Source organism: Rattus norvegicus, chromosome 13, assembly GCF_021556685.1.
Source record: "Rattus norvegicus strain SHRSP/BbbUtx chromosome 13, alternate assembly SHRSP_T2T, whole genome shotgun sequence".
In the NCBI taxonomy this organism is placed as follows: Eukaryota; Metazoa; Chordata; class Mammalia; order Rodentia; family Muridae; genus Rattus; species Rattus norvegicus.
This window is the reverse complement of record NC_141546.1, coordinates 34843299-34860823: the sequence shown is the minus strand read 5'-3', so window position 1 is coordinate 34860823 and position 17525 is coordinate 34843299. Positions and strand designations below refer to the sequence as shown.

At 44.1% G+C, this 17525-nt stretch overlaps 1 long non-coding RNA gene across 1 annotated transcript; it reads left to right on the top strand.

Moving 5' to 3' along the window:
* The first annotated feature begins 800 nt into the window (after nt 1-800).
* On the top strand, nt 801-16340 carry LOC134481482 (uncharacterized). The gene is made up of 3 exons (XR_015635463.1): nt 801-2363; nt 3258-3381; nt 12405-16340. It is a non-coding gene; the product is annotated as an uncharacterized LOC134481482 (long non-coding RNA).
* The last annotated feature ends 1185 nt before the right edge of the window (nt 16341-17525 follow it).

Sequence of the window (17525 nt, the reverse complement as noted above, 5' to 3'; positions counted from 1 at the left end):
TATACTTTTTTAAGTGTATACTTATTCTATAGGTTCTGTTCCCCTAGAGAACGCTGGATTCAGATTGGAAGATATGTCAGTTGCTCTTAAAGAAAGCTAGCCTGAATTGTCTCCTAGGTAACCTTCCTTGCCTCCTTGTTGTGTTGTGTTTCTTCTAGGCTGGACATCTTCATTATATCTTCCTGCATATGTGTTTCTTCTAGATTGAATGTCTTCACTAACAGTTGTTGCCTCATGGTCTGTCCAGAATTCCTAGTGTTTGTTAATAAGTGGCCTCCACTCTCCACTTTGATTTTGTCCTGACTATTTCACATTAGATGCTTGGTGCCACCATCCATATTTTCCTCAGCAAAGATCTTTTCGAAATTGTTGCAATAGTGTCTGAATGAATAGCTTTCTCTTTAGAGTTCCTTGAAGAGGACCAGGACAGACTTTAACGGAGGATGGAGCCATAACCTGCTGAGCCTGAAAAACGTGTATCCAGAGAATTCAGAAACCTGATTTTGAAACTTGGAGTCGTGGATGACCACACTGTGAGCGAGTAACCTTGGTCACGTGCTTGTGTTCTGGTCTCAGTCTAAGATCTGACTCTCGGTGTCCATTTTCCAGGTGTAGGCCTTTGGTGACAAGGTCCACAGTTTTAGGAAAATGGAGAGTGTTGGAGTGACAGGTAAATAGGTGAGTGCAAAAGCCTCTGAGTTAGGACTTCGGGGATCCAGGGCCACTGGTCATTTCCTGTTGAGTTACATCATAGAAGTGTTGCTAGGTGACCTCTAGGTACAAAAGGTTGTCAATGAATTGAGAATGTGGGGGTATTAAGGTAATGGCTCAGTGGGTAAGGTGCTTGCCATGTAAGCATGACGATCTGGGTTCAAAGCCCGGAACCCATGTGAAAAAGCTGGATGCAATGCCCCAGACCTGTAATTGCAGCACACAGGCAAGGGCAAGAGGACCTAATTGACAAGCTCTAAGACCTAATGAGAGACCCTGTCTGAAAAACCAAGGTAGATGGAGAGAGCTCCTAAGGAAAAACAGCTGGGGTTGACCTCTGACTGAGAAATATGTAGACATACCTGCATTCACATGGGTGTTGGGGCATGAACGTGCCCCTCCTCCCCACACACATCCACATATCCATACCCACATCACTAACCCCACACACTCTCACATCTACAGACCACACCCCTACCCCTACACCTGCACATACACGCTCAACCCACACACACAGTCAATCCACACACACACACTCTCACACATACATACACAGTCCACACCCACCCGCCCACACCCACACACTCACACACTCACACAGAGAAGAAGTTTTCGAACTCAGGATTACGTAAAGCCGGAAGAAGGAGCTGAAAGTACTCAGCTTTCATTTGCTCAAGCCAGAATTTGAAAGGAGACTGCTGCTATGGTCATGTGACAAAGCCCAGCCTTCTCTCTCCTTTGACCCAAACTGAAAATACCCTCTCCAGGGTTGAGCAAGAATTAAGCCTCTTTGGTTAAAAGCAACAAGAGAGTCAATGTGAAGAGTCACAGTTTATAGCCTCGGTGACTTCACAGCAGGCTCGTTCCCACCTGCTGGTTATTTGGTTCGATCAATAGACTGGAAAAGGCGTCACCACAACAAGGTTTAGGTCATTTCCCCTCAAAAGAGCAAACTGGGAAGCCATGCATTTTGAAGGGCATGGAGAGCCCCTGAAATTGAACAGTGCTTCTCCGTGCTTCATTTTAATGAGATGAGTGACAGAGAGAAGAAAAATAACAGCCCTATCTTTGTGTTTTGTAATGAATAATAAAGTATTTTAACCTCTTTAGGGACTTAACACCACGTTAATCCTTTAATCCCTGGAAAAACCAATTTTGTTGACATGAAAAGGGGATATTTAACTTCATCCAATTAATTTTCTACCTTGGAGATGCCATGATTATGAAGATTAGATTGAATAGATTCATTAGCGCTACCACTGTGTGCATCAAATAGTGGCTTGGACTCCAACAAACAGCATGAAGAGAAGAAATTCTATGTCACAGGCTTGTTTACACTCGCGCACTCTCTGCAGTGGCTTGGAGTCTCAGCACTGCACCTAAAGGCTTCCATCTACAGCCGCCCAGCTTCCAGGCAGCCACTAAGCCAGAAGGCTGAAGGACCTTCTTTCAATAGCAGCCCGAGGCCCCTCTCCGAGCCTCGGATGAGAAACTGCACCTGTAAGGGGGCCTGCAGTGTGTGCGGCTGAAACATTCTGAGCAGCAGAACATTAGCTAAGTGTGAACTCAATTTTAAATTACACAGCAGGGGAAGCAGAGTGCTCAAGCCCTTCTCAGAACAATGGTGTGGAATTGGAGATGGGAGATAGAAGGTGGGGGATTTAATTATTTTTTGCTTCTGGACTTCAACGTGCACACACAGGAAGGTTTTAATTCTGCACACTCCCACACGCATCCCCAACCAGAACTGAGTTTACAGGAATGAAAGGGAAAAGCAGAGGGAGAGACAAGGTGTCTCATACATTTAATGGTGGGATAAGAAGCTTCTGGATTGTTCTTACTGAAGATTCCCTCTGGCAAAAAAGGACATGGGAAATGTCAGGGTGTGCCCTTATATCAACACTCACGTGTGTGTGTGTGTGTGTGTGTGTGTGTGTGTGTGTGTGTGTTACCCAGAGTACAATGTGAGGAAGCTGTTTTGCTCTTTCCACTGTTTGGGTTACAGGCCTTGAAAGCAACTTTGCCCAATGAACCTTCTCACTGGCCTCCACCCTGCGTTATTAAAGATCTCTCACTAAACCTAGAGTTTTGCCTATTTGACTAAGTCGCATGACCAGTGAGCCCCAGAGATCTGCCTGTCTCTGCCTCCCCAGCACTGAGGCTGATATGCATGTACCACCACACTCAATTTTAATATAGAAGGTTTGATTCCAAGTCCTCCCAACAGCCATTTCTAAGGGGTGAGTAGAATGTCAGGATGCACTCCTGGCTGGCAGCCAGAAGGACAGATGACCTATGTTGATGTTCCTTCTGTGCCTTGCTCAGTGCTTGGCATGCAAACAGTGCTGTCTGGCAAAGTGCTTCCCATTGAGCAATGATGAAGTAGAACAGCCAAGAAATGACACGGATGATTTTACAGAGCATGGGCGGGCTTGAGTGGGCGTGGGCTGTACCTTAGTGGTAGAGCACTCCCCTCACATGCTGATGCTGTAGGTTCAGTCTTCAGTACTACCAAACAAATAAGAAAAGCCTGGGTGTTTTCACAGAGCCTGTGACGGGACACAAGGGATGGGAGCTGAGGGAGCTGTCGGGAGTTTCGTCAGTCCCCGGATGGAGCCTCAGCTTTTATCTTCTGCCTCAGTAGCCTTGGATGGAATTTTTGACTCTCAGGTAGGAGGCCTGGTGAGAGCTCTTCTGGTGCTTCAGTTCTCAATGCTATGGAGTCCTGAGCTCAGGACTCAACAAAGAGCAGTTATAGGAGGCACCTCAGTGTCTCCTTCTCTCCCCAGGAGGGAATTTAGACATCACTCGACAACTGAACATTTCTGTCCTTTTTAAAAATTATTATACGAGTTTTAATTTTCATTATGGGATTTTTAAAACAATTGGGTTTTGTTGGTTTCCCTCCCTCTCTTTTCCCATCTCTTTGTACTCGTCCACCCCTAGTGACTTCTTTTAGTTCCCTCTCTATGTGTATACCTATGTGTGCTTTCATGTGCATGTGTGTGTTCGTGAGTGTGTGCCTGCATGCACAGGTCAGCACATATGCTTAGGTGTCATTCCTCAAACTTTTCACTACTACCACCACTACTTCCTCTTCCTCTTCCTCCTCCTCCTCCTCCTCCTCCTCCTCCTCCTCCTCCTTCTCCACCTCATTGTTTTGTTTGTGTTTTGTTTGTTTGTTTGGTTGGTTGGTTTTTTTTTTTTTTTGGTTCTTTTTTTCGGAGCTGGGGACCGAACCCAGGGCCTTGTGCTTCCTAGGCAAGCGCTCTACCACTGAGCTAAATCCCCAGCCCCCGTTTGTTTGTTTTTTGAGACGTGGTCTCTCACTGGCCTGGAACTTGCCAACTTGCCTCTGCTTACCCAGTGCTGAGATGATAAGAGTGTGAAGCCATCACACCAGGCCTTTTAGTGTTAATATGGGTTTGAGAGATCTATTTCATGTACTCATACTTGCAAGGCAAGCACTTCACAACTGAGCTAGTCTTGGCTCCCACAATCCTTACCCTCTTTCCCATCACTTATGTCCTATCCCTGCTTCTCCATCCTAATCCTCAACACCTCTGCTTCCTTGATCCTGTGGCCTCACTTCTGGTCATACTTTCACTTACATCCCTGGAAATCAGCGGGATGGCTGATTTGAGAGCTCTGCATTCTGGTCCTTCCTAAAATCACTTTGAAAGAGTAAGACCTACACACAAGGGAAAACATGCAGTTTCTTTGTTGTTGTTTTGTTTTGTTTTCATTTTTTGAGTTTGGGGTAGAGCACTTACTATTTTAAATTGTCCATTTTCCTGAAATTTTCATAATTTCATTTTGCTTTGTGGCTGAATAGGATTCTACTGCCCATAGACATAGTTCATTTTCCATCCATCTGCTGGTAGACATCTAGGCTGGTTCTATTTCCTAACTACTGTGGCTAATGCAGCCATAAACACACACGTGCAAATGTTTCTGCAGCAGGACATGGAGTTCTTTGGGAATAATAGAAATTAATCGATTATTGAGGTCACCTAGTTTTACTCTTGAAAAATAAAGGATTTGTTTAACTAACATCAGGTAGAAAATTGATTCCAGAAAGGATCAGGAGTTAGCATCCTGATTCTCAAGCCAGAGCCATTTCTTTTTACAACCTCCCATAGCTTGTTTGTCTCAGGGGGAATTTATCATCTCCTCTGTTTCCAGGAGCCTGCAATGCAGTCCCCATTACGGTTGGTTTCCTGTCCACCCAAGGCTAAGCTGTGATCATTTAAATAAAGTTGCACAGAATTCACTCCTCATGGGTGCCTATATTCACTGCCTTCTTTGAAGCTTTCATCTAAGACTGGTACCCTCAGAATCTAAAACCTGTTTGTCCACCCATCACTGAAGTCTTTTCTGTATCGTCAGATTCTGTGTCATGCTCTCTTAAAACTAAGCTGGCCTTACATTTCAGGAAGGTAATCAGTTCTTCACCTGGGACAAGTTCCTAGGCCTCTGTGAAATGTTCCCTATAATAAAAGTGGTTAGATTTCTTGTCTACTGCCCACCCTAGCCTATCTCCTACCAGTTGAAGACATAAAGGGATGAGAGCCTCTTCTTGGGCTGAACAGTAGTGTGGGATCTAGGTCTATCAATGAGCTTAGAGGAGTGTGGAGAGGTTTGGCCTTGGCAGGACTAGACCCACCAAGCAGGAGAAAAGCTATGGCTTTTCAATATCAATATCTCTTCCAGGGCTGTGTCTTGGTCTTGGTTTCTGATGGTTAATTTTGACTGTCATCTTGACTGAGTCTGAGATATACCTGTGAGAGGATCTTTGAGGCTATATTCAGGAAGGATGAAATGGAGGTGGGGGAAAATACCTCTCCAAAAGCAAACTTCCAAGTGCCTGCTCTGATATATAGAAATCCAAGAAAAAATAGTACTGCTTACCTGCCTTTACTTCTTACTGATAAATTTATCTAGCTCTCTGTTGGTGTTGCTACTGATGATGATGGTGGTGGTAGTGATAATGGTGATGGAGATGGAGATGCTGTAGCCGATATTGCTGCTGCTGTCATCGGAACCCACCTTCTTCAGTCTTCCAACACAGACTGAAGACTACCGATTCTCTAAGAATCATTCACACCCTCTGCATCAAATTAGGACTTCCAAGGCTTTTAGCTTTGTGGACTGCGCAGTTACTGGGTGTTCAGCTTCTCTAGTGTGAAGATGGTCCATGTGGAACTCAGTGCCTGCCATGCAAGCCAATCGAATACATTCCCTTTGCAGTGCACTCTTTCATTCTATTGGTTCTGGTCCTCTAGAGGAGCCTGACTAACACGTGACCCAATATCAGAAAAGGGCTTTGGAGTAGCCTACTTCTCCCCTCTAGTCCCTCACACTGCAGCCTCTCAGCCTGCATCCCTGCTCCCTATCAATAATCCATCAATTAAGGGCTGCTAAAAATGTGCATCCACACAGCACATTAGGCAAGCGGGGTCCCCTTGCTCTTCAGGTCAATGGCCGTAGGATTATCAAGCCAGCCATTGATGTTGTTTCATTCTTCCCTCCTGATCCCCTGTGAGAGAAGCAGAGAGCTTCATTCAAACTGAAGGCTCAAAGACAAAAGAGAAATCTCTCCACCGCACTCCAGATCAAGAGAATCCAGAGGCAAGCTGTGGCCTCCTGCTCTCTCTTCCCTGGCTTCTTTCTTTGTGCTAATAATTGTCATTTGAAGAGTGTTTAGCTCTGAAGACAAGAGTGTCAAAACCTCTAATACTTTAAGTTTAGTGTGTACAGGGCACGGGGTAAGCTTCTGTTTGGAAGGTCATGGTTTTCAAGGAAAAGTACCAGGCCATGACAAGAACTCGGAATCTACCTCCCTCTAGGTGGGAAATGTAAATGTAGATGAGGAACAAGAATTTGCCATGTGGGGTTTGGGAGATAGCTCAGTCGGTAAAGTGCTTGCCTCATGAGCACAAGGACTGAGTTCAATCCTCAGTCCTCAGCACCAAGGCAGGGATGGTGGTTCACTCTTATTATCTCAGTCCTGTGTGTGTGTGTGTGTGTGTGTGTGTGTGTGTGTGTGTGAGAGAGAGAGAGAGAGAGAGAGAGAGAGAGAGAGGGAGAGACAGAGAGAGAGAGGGAGAAACAGAGAGAGAGAGAGAGAGAGAGAGAGAGAGAGAGAGAGAGAGAGAGAGAGAGAAAGAGAGAGAAATTCTTGGGACTTGTTGTCAGACAGCTCTAGGTTGCAGTGGGAAACCCTGGCTCAAAAAATAAGGTAGACAGTTTCTAAAAGAACAACATCCAGGGTCAACCTTCCACCTGTGTGTGCACATGTGCACACATGTACCTGAACACAGAATCCATGAATGCATGTGTGCACATGTACAATGTTTGCACAAATTTGGACTTTTGAGAAAAATCACAAAACTCAACAGGGAATGGAAACTTGAAGAGAAAACTCTCTCTCTCTCTCTCTCTCTCTCTCTCTCTCTCTCTCTCCCCCTCCCCTCTCTGTATATGCATGTATATAAAATACAAAATGGGGTTCTAATTTAGACAATCTAAATATAGCCTGACACTACAACAGTAGCTATACCAAGGGAGAGAGAGAGAGAGAGAGAGAGAGAGAGAGAGAGAGAGAGAGAGAGAGAGAACGCTGAGTTGAGTTTCAATGTGGAAATTTTCTGGTATCTCTTTAAAAACACATGCCCGGCAAGGGGACTCAGGCTAGAGTCAGAGGGACAGATCATATCCAGCTGGCTTTGAATATATAATTAGATAACTTTTGACCCAGTGCAATACCTACAGCTACCCAATGACTGATAAACAAGGCATCCATTGTCACCGACACCCACACTTAAGAAGAGGTTAAAAAATGTGTGGCCATTGTCTAACCCTCAGCTTCTTAAACCGTGGATGTCATTCCATACCGGGGTCACGTGACTGAACGTGGGAACCAGGAAGTAGCTGGGAATAGTGAAAAGTTTCTGAACACACAATGAGCAAAGATTAATTTGAAATCAATTATGTAACACGAATCCACAGTGTGTCTGGCAGTGCTCACCCATGTTGCATCTGCAGTCTCAGTTCTGGACACACAACCATGTGTATTTTGCCCTGTTCCTGCTGACTTCATACAACACCGACAAATGCAGTCTGGAATACTTCAGCGCAGATTCAAGACTATCCCATGTTATGAATGTCAGTGTTTTTACAGTACATGTAAAGTTGTCTGCATCTATGTAGAAACATGATCTTTCGGGACTGGAGAGATTGTTCAGCTGCTAAAAGCATGTACCATGTTTGCAGAGGACCACAGATCAGTTTTCTGAACTCATGATGTCTGACTTAGAACCACCTTAAATTTGAGCACTAGCAGATGTAGGCCTCTTCTGGTCTCCTTGGACCCTGGGTCCATTGCGCATGCACACACAGTACACAAATTGTGGTGGTTTCAATACGAATGGCCCCCATAGGCTCATATATTTAAATGCTTGGTTGTTAGGGATTGGCACTACCGGAGAGGGAACAGAAGTGTGGCCTTGTTGGAATTCTAATTCTCCCTCTACCTCCCTCTGTCAGGACAGTCCCTTCCTCCCTCAGTCCCTCCCTCCCTCCCGCCCTCCCTCCCTTTCTCTCTCTCTCTCTCTCTCTCTCTCTCTCTCTCTCTCTCTCTCTCTCTCTCTCTCTCTCTCCCTCCCCCCCCTCCTTCTGCCCCTGGATCAGGAGATAGTCCTCCAGGAGCATGACTGCCTGTGGGTTGCCATTCCTCCTGCCGTGTTGATAATGAAATAAGTTTCTGAAACTGCATGCAAGCAGCAATTAAGTGCTTTGTCTTACAATAGTTGGGTCATGGTCTCTCTTTACAGCAATAGACTAAGACGTAAATTTAAAACATAAAATACTAAAAATAATCTTTAAATTACAGAAAGTTATCTCTTAAACATGTATCAGTATTTCTTTGGACTATACTGTAGTAGAATATTTAATTTTAAAAATTGCTGTTTGAGTTATTGGCCAGTGTTTCACCATAAACCGCTCAATGACTTTTGACTTAAAAATAGAACAGAATTTCTAATAATTTCTAAAATGGTCCTAAAATACTTTTGCCTATTTATATCGTAGTCTTTATTTAGCTGTGTTCTCAGCATCACGGATTATCAATTCAAAATACTGGCCAACCCTGACAAACACTAAGGATTCTCCTGACTGCTGTACCAAATATTCATCCCTCTAATTACTTAACTAAAAATATTCAAACACATCCATCTCATTAGTATGCAAATTTGCTCTGGTCCTTAATAAATGTTAAAATTTCACACGTGCCAAAGAACTGTTTTAAAATAAATTTCGTTATGGTTTATTATAGGTAAATGTTTGATTTGCAGGCCTACTTCACATACCTATTTTGCGTACCGACACACAGGTTCACAGAGAAGGGTTTTTTGTTTGTTTGTTTGTTTGTTTTTTGTTTTGTTTTGTTCAAAAGGGGTTGAGAGTGAAAGACGGCATAAGAAGTCACAGTAGACATTTAAGGATTTGTTTTCTTTCCTATCCTTATGTTTATGTATATGGTGGATATGTGTGTGTTTGTGAGTGTGTGTTTGTGTGTGTGTGTGTGTGTGTGTATGCATGTGTGTATGCATGTGTGTACATGCAGGGAGAGGTCTAAGATGGCTGTCAGGAATCATCCTCACTGCTCTGCCACCTTATTCTTTGAGGCACAGTCTCTTGATCAGAATTAGATCTTGCCAATATGGCTAATTTTTCGAGTCAGATCGCTCTGGGGATCTCTGGCCCCTGCATTTCCAGGCTGACAGGTAGGCCACTGTCTGGCAAGTGGATCATGCCACCAGATAGAAGATCTGATAAGCATGAGTGAGCCCAAATTCTGTAAAACTCAAAACTGAGTACAGAAGGTGTGGGGCCAGCATCCCTGCCAAACTCTAGCTGTTTTGGAACTTGTAACCACGACTCCCCATTGAGAGGACAGTGGCAATCAGTCACTTAGCATAAAAACCTGAAGTTCTCCATGCTAATGAGGTACCTAGATAGGCCCTGTGTGTTTGTTTACACAATGAGCATCTTTCTCTTCTGGGGCACTCCTTCCTGCAAAAGGTATTTAATTCCTGGTTTACTCTGAGTAAGGTATATGCTTTTATATGCCATCAAATAAAGCAGTTTGGAAAAGCAAGGACCATCTCTGCATCAAAGAGAGCTGGGCTGGGTGGGGTGGGGGGAGGGGTGAAGGAGGCCTTCATTGTAAAGAGCTATGTCTCCCTTTCAGCTGCACTCACTCAGAAGTAAAATGGGTGCTTCCACTGACCCCCATCCCCATCCCTGGATCTGCCTTGAGGGGATGACCTGACTGGGGACCCAGTTCCCAACTCTGAGTAGGATTGTGGTGGAGTCTGCGTGCACAGGAGGCTGGGAACCACAGCAGTCATCCCTCAGGAAAACATGGACTGAGGACCCCCATTACGAATTGTGTCCTGCCTCCCTTGAGCAGCTGACTGGTGGGGCCCTGGTAGTGCTCTGGGCTCCACAGCAGCACAGCAGACACAGCCTGGCAGACCACCATATCTTGTGGCATTCATGAGATGATGGAATTCAACCTTAGTCCCCACCTCACACTTGTTTAGCACTGAACATTAACTACTGAGCACCCTCTCCAGCAGGATTTGATACATATCAGGTCTTCTATTGGGTGTATAAAGGCCCACAGGAATGGTTTTTAATCTATAACAGAAGGGTGCTACCATGGGCTATGAAAATCACAAGCTGTAGAGATGACAATATCCAAATTGACAACTAATACACATCCAATACACACACACACACACACACACACACACACACACACACGCGCGCGCGCGCGCGCGCGCGCACGCGCAAAGGTATGTAGGGAGACACTGGGACACAAAAGGTAAAGTGAGAAAGAGAAATAAGGCTGCCAGGAGATGTTGGACTATTAATTTAGCAGTAACTAAAATGGAAAGAAGGACAAACAGAATAAAACAGAAGTCCAAAACCAATGTAGATTCAGTCTCTATAACCACCCGAGTCTGAGCGGCCTGCGACAGTCCTGATGTCATCTTTGCTCCTTTGTTCTTGGTCTTGTTCGTTTCTGACAGGGCTTCCATTGGTACCAGTTTTTCTTTTACTCTTCTGAGCTTCCTAGCTCACTTTTCTTCTCCCTGCATTCTTTCCTTTTGTATTGTTCAGGTTTTACTGCACGTTCTTTGGGTGATTTTTCTTAGGAAATCTATTTTTGACTTATCTTCGTTCTATTTTCCATTAGTTTGGAAAAATTGAAATAATTAAAAAATAAAAAGAAAGAAAGAAAGGAAGGAAGGAAGAAAGAAAGAAAGAAAGAAAGAAAGAAAGAAAGGAAGGAAGAAAGACAGACAGACACAAAGTAGACTGTGCAAACCCTGGAAAACAAGCCAACAAACAGAGTCCTTCTGTGGACTCTTTAATTTCATGCCTTTAAGCTCCTGTCCCGATTTTCCTTAGTGATGAACTATTACCTGGAAGCATAAAGTGAAATGAACGGTCTTAGGGTTCTCATTGCTGTGAACAGATACCATGACCAAGGCATCTCTTATAAAGGCAAACATTTAATTGGGGGCTGGCTTACAGTTTCAGAGGTTCAGTCCATCATCATCATAATGGGAACCATGGCAGCAGCATGCACACAGAAATAGTCTGGATCCAAAGGCAGCCAGGAGTAAAATCTCTTCTGCTCGCAGCCAGGAGGAGGCCCTCTTCCGAACTGGGTGGAACTTGAGCACTAGGAGACCTCAAAGTTCACTGCCACAGTGACTTACTTCCTCCAATAAGGCTGTGCCTATTCCAACAAGGTCACACCTCCTAATAGGGCCACTTCCCATGGGCCAAGCCTTCAAACAACCATTATGAACCCAAACTGGTTGTTGTTTGTGTTTTATTACAGCAACAAAGAAACAAACTAGGGCATATCTGGGGTCCCGCCTTGAATACAGAGAAGAGAGCAAGCTGAGCACAAGCATTCACTGCTAAGCTTCCTGACCTTAGATACAATGTGTCTAACTGCCTTACACTCCTGCTGCCATGACTTCCCTGCAATGATAGTCTGTATCTTCAAACCTTAAGTGAAGATCAATCCTTCCTCCCTTAAGTGGCTTTTTTCCACACCAATGATAAGAGCAGCTATGTAACCTCTCTGAGCCTTCATTTCCTTTTCTGTCAAAATGGTAACTTGTCCCATAGCATGCTGTAGTGATCATGAGGAAGAGGAAGGGATATATGTCTCATCAAATCTTACAGAATATTCCAAATGAAATCAGTGCCACATTGTGTTAAGGATAAATACCAGTTTTATAGGAAAACTCTGGTGAAGGGCTCTTGGCTCTCTTCCCTTGACATTTCCTAATTAAACAATCTCTTTTGGCCCTACCACTCCCTTTGAAATTGCACCACAGGCAACCATCTGCCTTTTGTGCTGTGTTTGATAAACACATGGGCTCATACTCCGTGCCTCCTGCCTTAAACTCTAAACACTTCTACACTTTTCATCAAAAGCATCACCTCACGAGATCAGCCATGAAAGTCTTCACATCATTCACAAATCAGGTGTTTGAACTTTATCCAGAAACAAAATTATAGAAGTGGGGGGCAAAGGCATGTCTCTGTTTGTTGGCCTTTAAATATCGCCTCACCGAGCAACTTTTCATCTTGTTTTACAGGAGATTAATTTCTGAGCAGTGATGATTGTTTGATTTTAGATTAGAAGACAGCCAACACCAGCATCAACCAACCCAACAAGACAGTCCCTAAAGAATTTACACTCCGTCTAAGACTATATAACTATAGCCTCTTCCCAAAGCAAGTTTCTGAGACAGACAGACCTTGAAGTGAAGAAGAAAAGAAAGTGTGCCTCATTCTCCACTGGTGTCATACGGAAGGCCCACAACTAATGTCCCAGTTAGATTTAACTATCAACTTGATACCGCCTGGAGTCACCTGAGAATCCTTCTCAACCGAAGTATCTCTCTGATCAGAGCCACTAAGGGCATATCTGTGGGGCACTGTATTGATTATGAATTGCTGTTGGAGGCCCAGACCACTGTGGGCCATCCATTTCCTGTGCGTGTGGTCTTGGGTTATATAAAAGTCATGAGCCTGCGAGTGAGCCAGGAAGCAGCATGGTTCCATGGCTTCTGCTTTGAGTTCCTGCCTGGAGTTCTTGACTCGACTTCTTTCAATAATGGACTGCAGCTTGCAAGCTGAAATAGAATCATTCTTCCATTCTTAGTACTAATCTCAGCAAACCCTCTGGGTTAGATTGGAAGCATTTGGTGTGATCAGATAGGTTCTCCCATTATGAAATTCTGTCTGTCCCCTGTTCGTCCCTAACTCTTCCCCCTTCCCAATTTTTACTTGCTCCCTGGATGCCCAGTTTCAGAGAACTCTTTTTATTTTCATGGAAAAGAGATTCTCCTCCAACTAACTAGGACCCATAGGGGCTGAAGCAAAAACCAAGGGAGCCTGTATGGATCTGACTGAGATCCTCAGCATATGTTATGGTTGTATAACTGGGTGTTCTTGTGGGACTGCTAACAGTGAGAACAGGGGCTGACTCAGACTCTTTCACCTGCCTTAGAGACCCTTTTCCTCCTACTGGATACCTCAACTAGCCTTGATATGAGGATGTACATCTAGTCTTAGTGTACCTTGTTATGCCATGCCTTGTTGATTTCCCTAGGAGGCTTGCTCCCTTTTGAAGGGAAGTGGAAGAGAAGTGCATCTGAACAAGAGAGATGGTGTGTGAGGGGAGAGAGTAGGAAGAGAGGAGGGAGGGAGGGCAACAGCAGCCAGGACGTTCTATATGAGAGAAGAACAATAAATACATTGAAAAACATTTTAAAAATAGATTTTTCTCTCATCCAATACATCCAACCACAGTTTCTCCTCTCTTCACTTCTCTCAGTTCCCCCCTCCCCTCTGCCCCAGGTGCACTCCCCCTCAGTTTCCTTTTCTGAAAAGAACAGGTCTCCAAAAGACTACAGCCAAACAGGACAAAGCAAGGTACAATATGGCGAGGTAAAGCCCTCATACTGAGGCTAGACAAGGCAACCCAATAGGAGGAAAAGAGCCCCAAGAGCAGGCAAAAGAGTCAGATACAGTTGTTCCCACAGTTAGGAGTTCCATAAAAACACCAGGCTAACAGCCATAGCATATATGTAGAGGGCCTACACAGAGCCAGGCAGACACAATGCTTGCCATTTCAGTCTCTGTGAGCCCATGTGAGCCCTGCTTAGATGATTCAGTGAACCATGTTCTCCTGGTGTTCTCAGTCCCCTCTGACTCCTACAGTCTTTCTTTCCCATCTTCTGAGAAATCTCTGAGAGGAGGTGACATCTAATGGAGACCTCCAGTTTAGACTCTTTCTCCACATAATGTCTGGCTGTGGGTAAGGGCACACATTCCCGGCTCCCATCTACTCTCAGAGGAAGCATCTTCAAGAACTTTTCGTTTACAGTACAGTGTTGCCCTCTTAAACCTTTCACAGGAGCTGGACTTTCTTCACCTCTTCTGATAACTGTCTGTAGGTGTCCCAGTACAGTGCTGTGCTTAGCAAAGGCTTTCTATGAAGCTTACAGCACAGACCTTGGAGTTTGACTATTTGGCGTCAGGTCCTAGCTTGACCCTGAGTCAATTAAGCTTAGTCGTAGTCTATTGACATGCAAAATAATGTAATAGTCTCTACCTGGCAGAATTCTGAAAGGCTTCAGGGAGGGCATACAAATTGTTCATATAATAAATCTTCAGTAAAGAAGGTGTTGGGGCTGGAGAGGACCACAGGCTTTTCTTCAAGAGGACATGGGTTCAGTTCTCAGCACCTGCATGACAGCTCACAAATCTGTAATCCCAGGGAGTTGATGGTCTCTTCTGGCTTCTAGGAGCAGCAGGCATGTGTGTGGTACATAGACATACAGATAGGCAAAATGCCCATATGTATGAAATAAGTAAATATTTTAAAAAGTGAAATTAAAAATAGAAAAATTATTTTAAGGACTTAAAAATTATTTGTTTGCTTATTTTGTGTGCATATGGGTGTTTTTTTTTGAATGTCTGTGTACATACCTGGAGCCTATTGGAGCCCAAAGAGGGTGTCAGAGCCCTTGGGAGCTACAGTTGCAAGCTGCTGTGTAGATGCTGGATCTTGAACTTGGGTCCTCTAGAAAACCACCCAGACAGCTCTCCATCCGCAGAAGATTTAATTTTTAAAAAAAATAAAAGACAGGGCCAGGAACATGGCTCAGTTGGAAAGTCATTGCTGAATAAGCATTAAGAGCCAAGTTCAGACTCATAGCACCCACATTAAAAAATAAATAAAAGCCACGCTTGGAAAAGGACGTGGAAGACAGGTAAATCCTGGGGGCTTGTTGGCCAGGTAGCTAATCTGTGAACTCCTGGCAAGTGAGAGCCCTATCTCAGAAACCAAGGTGGTGGGAACCCAAGGAAAGACATTTGATACGGATGCCTGCTTCCTCATGCATGCACACATATGTGTATGCACATGAACACACACATATACAAAAGAAAAAATAGGATATAGCACATGCAAGGTACATATTAGATGCCTAGTAGATGGATGCCAAATGCAGGTGTTAATAAATGGTTCCTGTTACGGGCTGGATTATGTATCCTTACACCATAGGGTTATATTATAATAAGGTAGCCAAGATAATGAATTCAGAAAAAGGGATGTTTGCTTGGTCTTACAGCTTCAGAGATGCTAGCCCATGGTTGCTCAATCCTGTTGATTGGTTCTGTTGCTTTGTGTCTGAGGCAGCATGGAGAAGAAAGAAATGAAAAAGGGGTCCCAATATTTTCTTTAAGGACACACTGCTGGTGATCCTCCCTCAACTAGATCCTATGTTCTAGAGCAGTGGTTCTCAACCCATAGAGCCTGACTCCTTTTGGTCTTGGACAGTCCCTTCACAGGGTTCATCTTAGGCTATCAGAAAACACATATTTACATTAGTAATTATAAGAGTGGTGAAATTACTATTATGAAGTAGCGTTGGAAATTATTTTATAATTGGGGGAGTGTCGCCGCAACATGAGAAACTGTATTAAAAGGCTGAAGCATTAGGAAGGTTGAGAACCACTGTTCTAAGGGCTCTTCTGCTGTCAAACTGTGTCAGGCTGGTGGCTAACATTTTCAATACACAGGCTTTGGGGTATGGGCTGCCATTAGAATCTAAATTAGAGCGCCCTCCAAGCAGCTTTGCTGGTGTCCTGGGTTGGGGGTGTGGCTCAGCTGCTGCAGCGACTGCCTAGCAGACACAAAGCCCTGAACTTGACCTTCAGCCCCTTTTAAACTACATGTTTTGAGGATGTTTCTATCTAGGCACTCAGGTAGTAGAGGCAGAAGGATCAATTCTTGCCTTCACAGTGAGCCTGAGGGCCACCCGAGTCTTGTGAGACTTTGTCTAAAGAAAGTTGTTGATGTCTTATGCCCAGGATGTCTAAATGTAAACTTAATGGAACATGTTGTGGCATATGCAATTATCTAGTGAGCTTATTCTGAACAAAAGTGAGTTCTTAATCTGAGATGGCCAATGCCCACACAGAAAACACCAATATTAAAGCTTACACTAAGCCTTTTATTTTAAAAAAAGAGCATGGTTCATGGGTAAAGGCACTTGCTGTACAAACATGGTGACCTCAGAACCCACGTAACACTGTGAGAAGAAAAAGAGATCCTCTTATTCCCACCTCTGACCGTCATGGCATGCACAGCCCAAATACACATCGCTCACATATGCACCCAGTAATACTGAATAAAATTTATAATTTTTAAAGAAAAGAATGCATTATGAAGTAACACACTCAAAATGTGTCCCAAAGACAGAGGCAGAAACTTGGCTCCATAGTTACAAACCAAGGACCCCAGAGGCTACAGATCAGTGTAGAGGAGGCAAGAGGCTAGAAGGATTTGTTACTAGAACCTTCTGGAGACTATGGCTCTGCTGCCATTTCAACTCAAGACGTCCAGCCTCCAGAACAGAGTGACAACATGTTTCTCTTGTTCCAGGCCACTGCACTGTTACAGAAGCCCTGGAAAGCCATCAATTTGCCTTCATTCAGCACTCCCTGACACCTTCCCACTTTCCTTGAGTTCAATCTTTTGTCTTGTTTCTATCAAGTCACACTCAACCTTGTATCAACCATGTGTCTACTAGAGAAGGCTCAGAGTGGGGAAATATAGCTGCTGATTGATTGAGTGGACTTATTCCCATTGATGTGATTTTCTTGTTCTAGGCCTGGGTCAGAGGCATAGTACAGGATGTTGAAGAAGACACATTTGGGAGAAATGGCCTATCCCATCCCCCAACCCATGTTTGCTTTTCTACTTCCTGTTCTAATTTCTCCTTGCGGTCTTTACTCCATGAACCCAGGATCAACACTGGAGATAATGGCCCTACACCTTGGCCTTTAAAAGTTGACCCCTAAACTTGATGGTCCGCAAACTTTTCCTTCTAAAACTGGTCCTAAACTTTGACCTTCCAAAGATGACTCACAATCTTGACCATCTACAAATGACCCCAATTCTTGATCTTCCAAAGATGGCTCCATACCTTAACTTCCTAAGAAAGTCTATACTGTCAAAGCAGATGGTAGTGTGTTGAACACTGGACTGATGTGCCCCCCCTAACTAAGGAGAATGCATTTCCTTTCCTTCTCTTTGCAAGTATATTTTCCTTCAAAACACAAATAACAATCCCGTTGCCCCATAATTAGATTGGATTACAGAATAATTACAACCTTGTTTGCTCTCGGCAGATTACATGGTA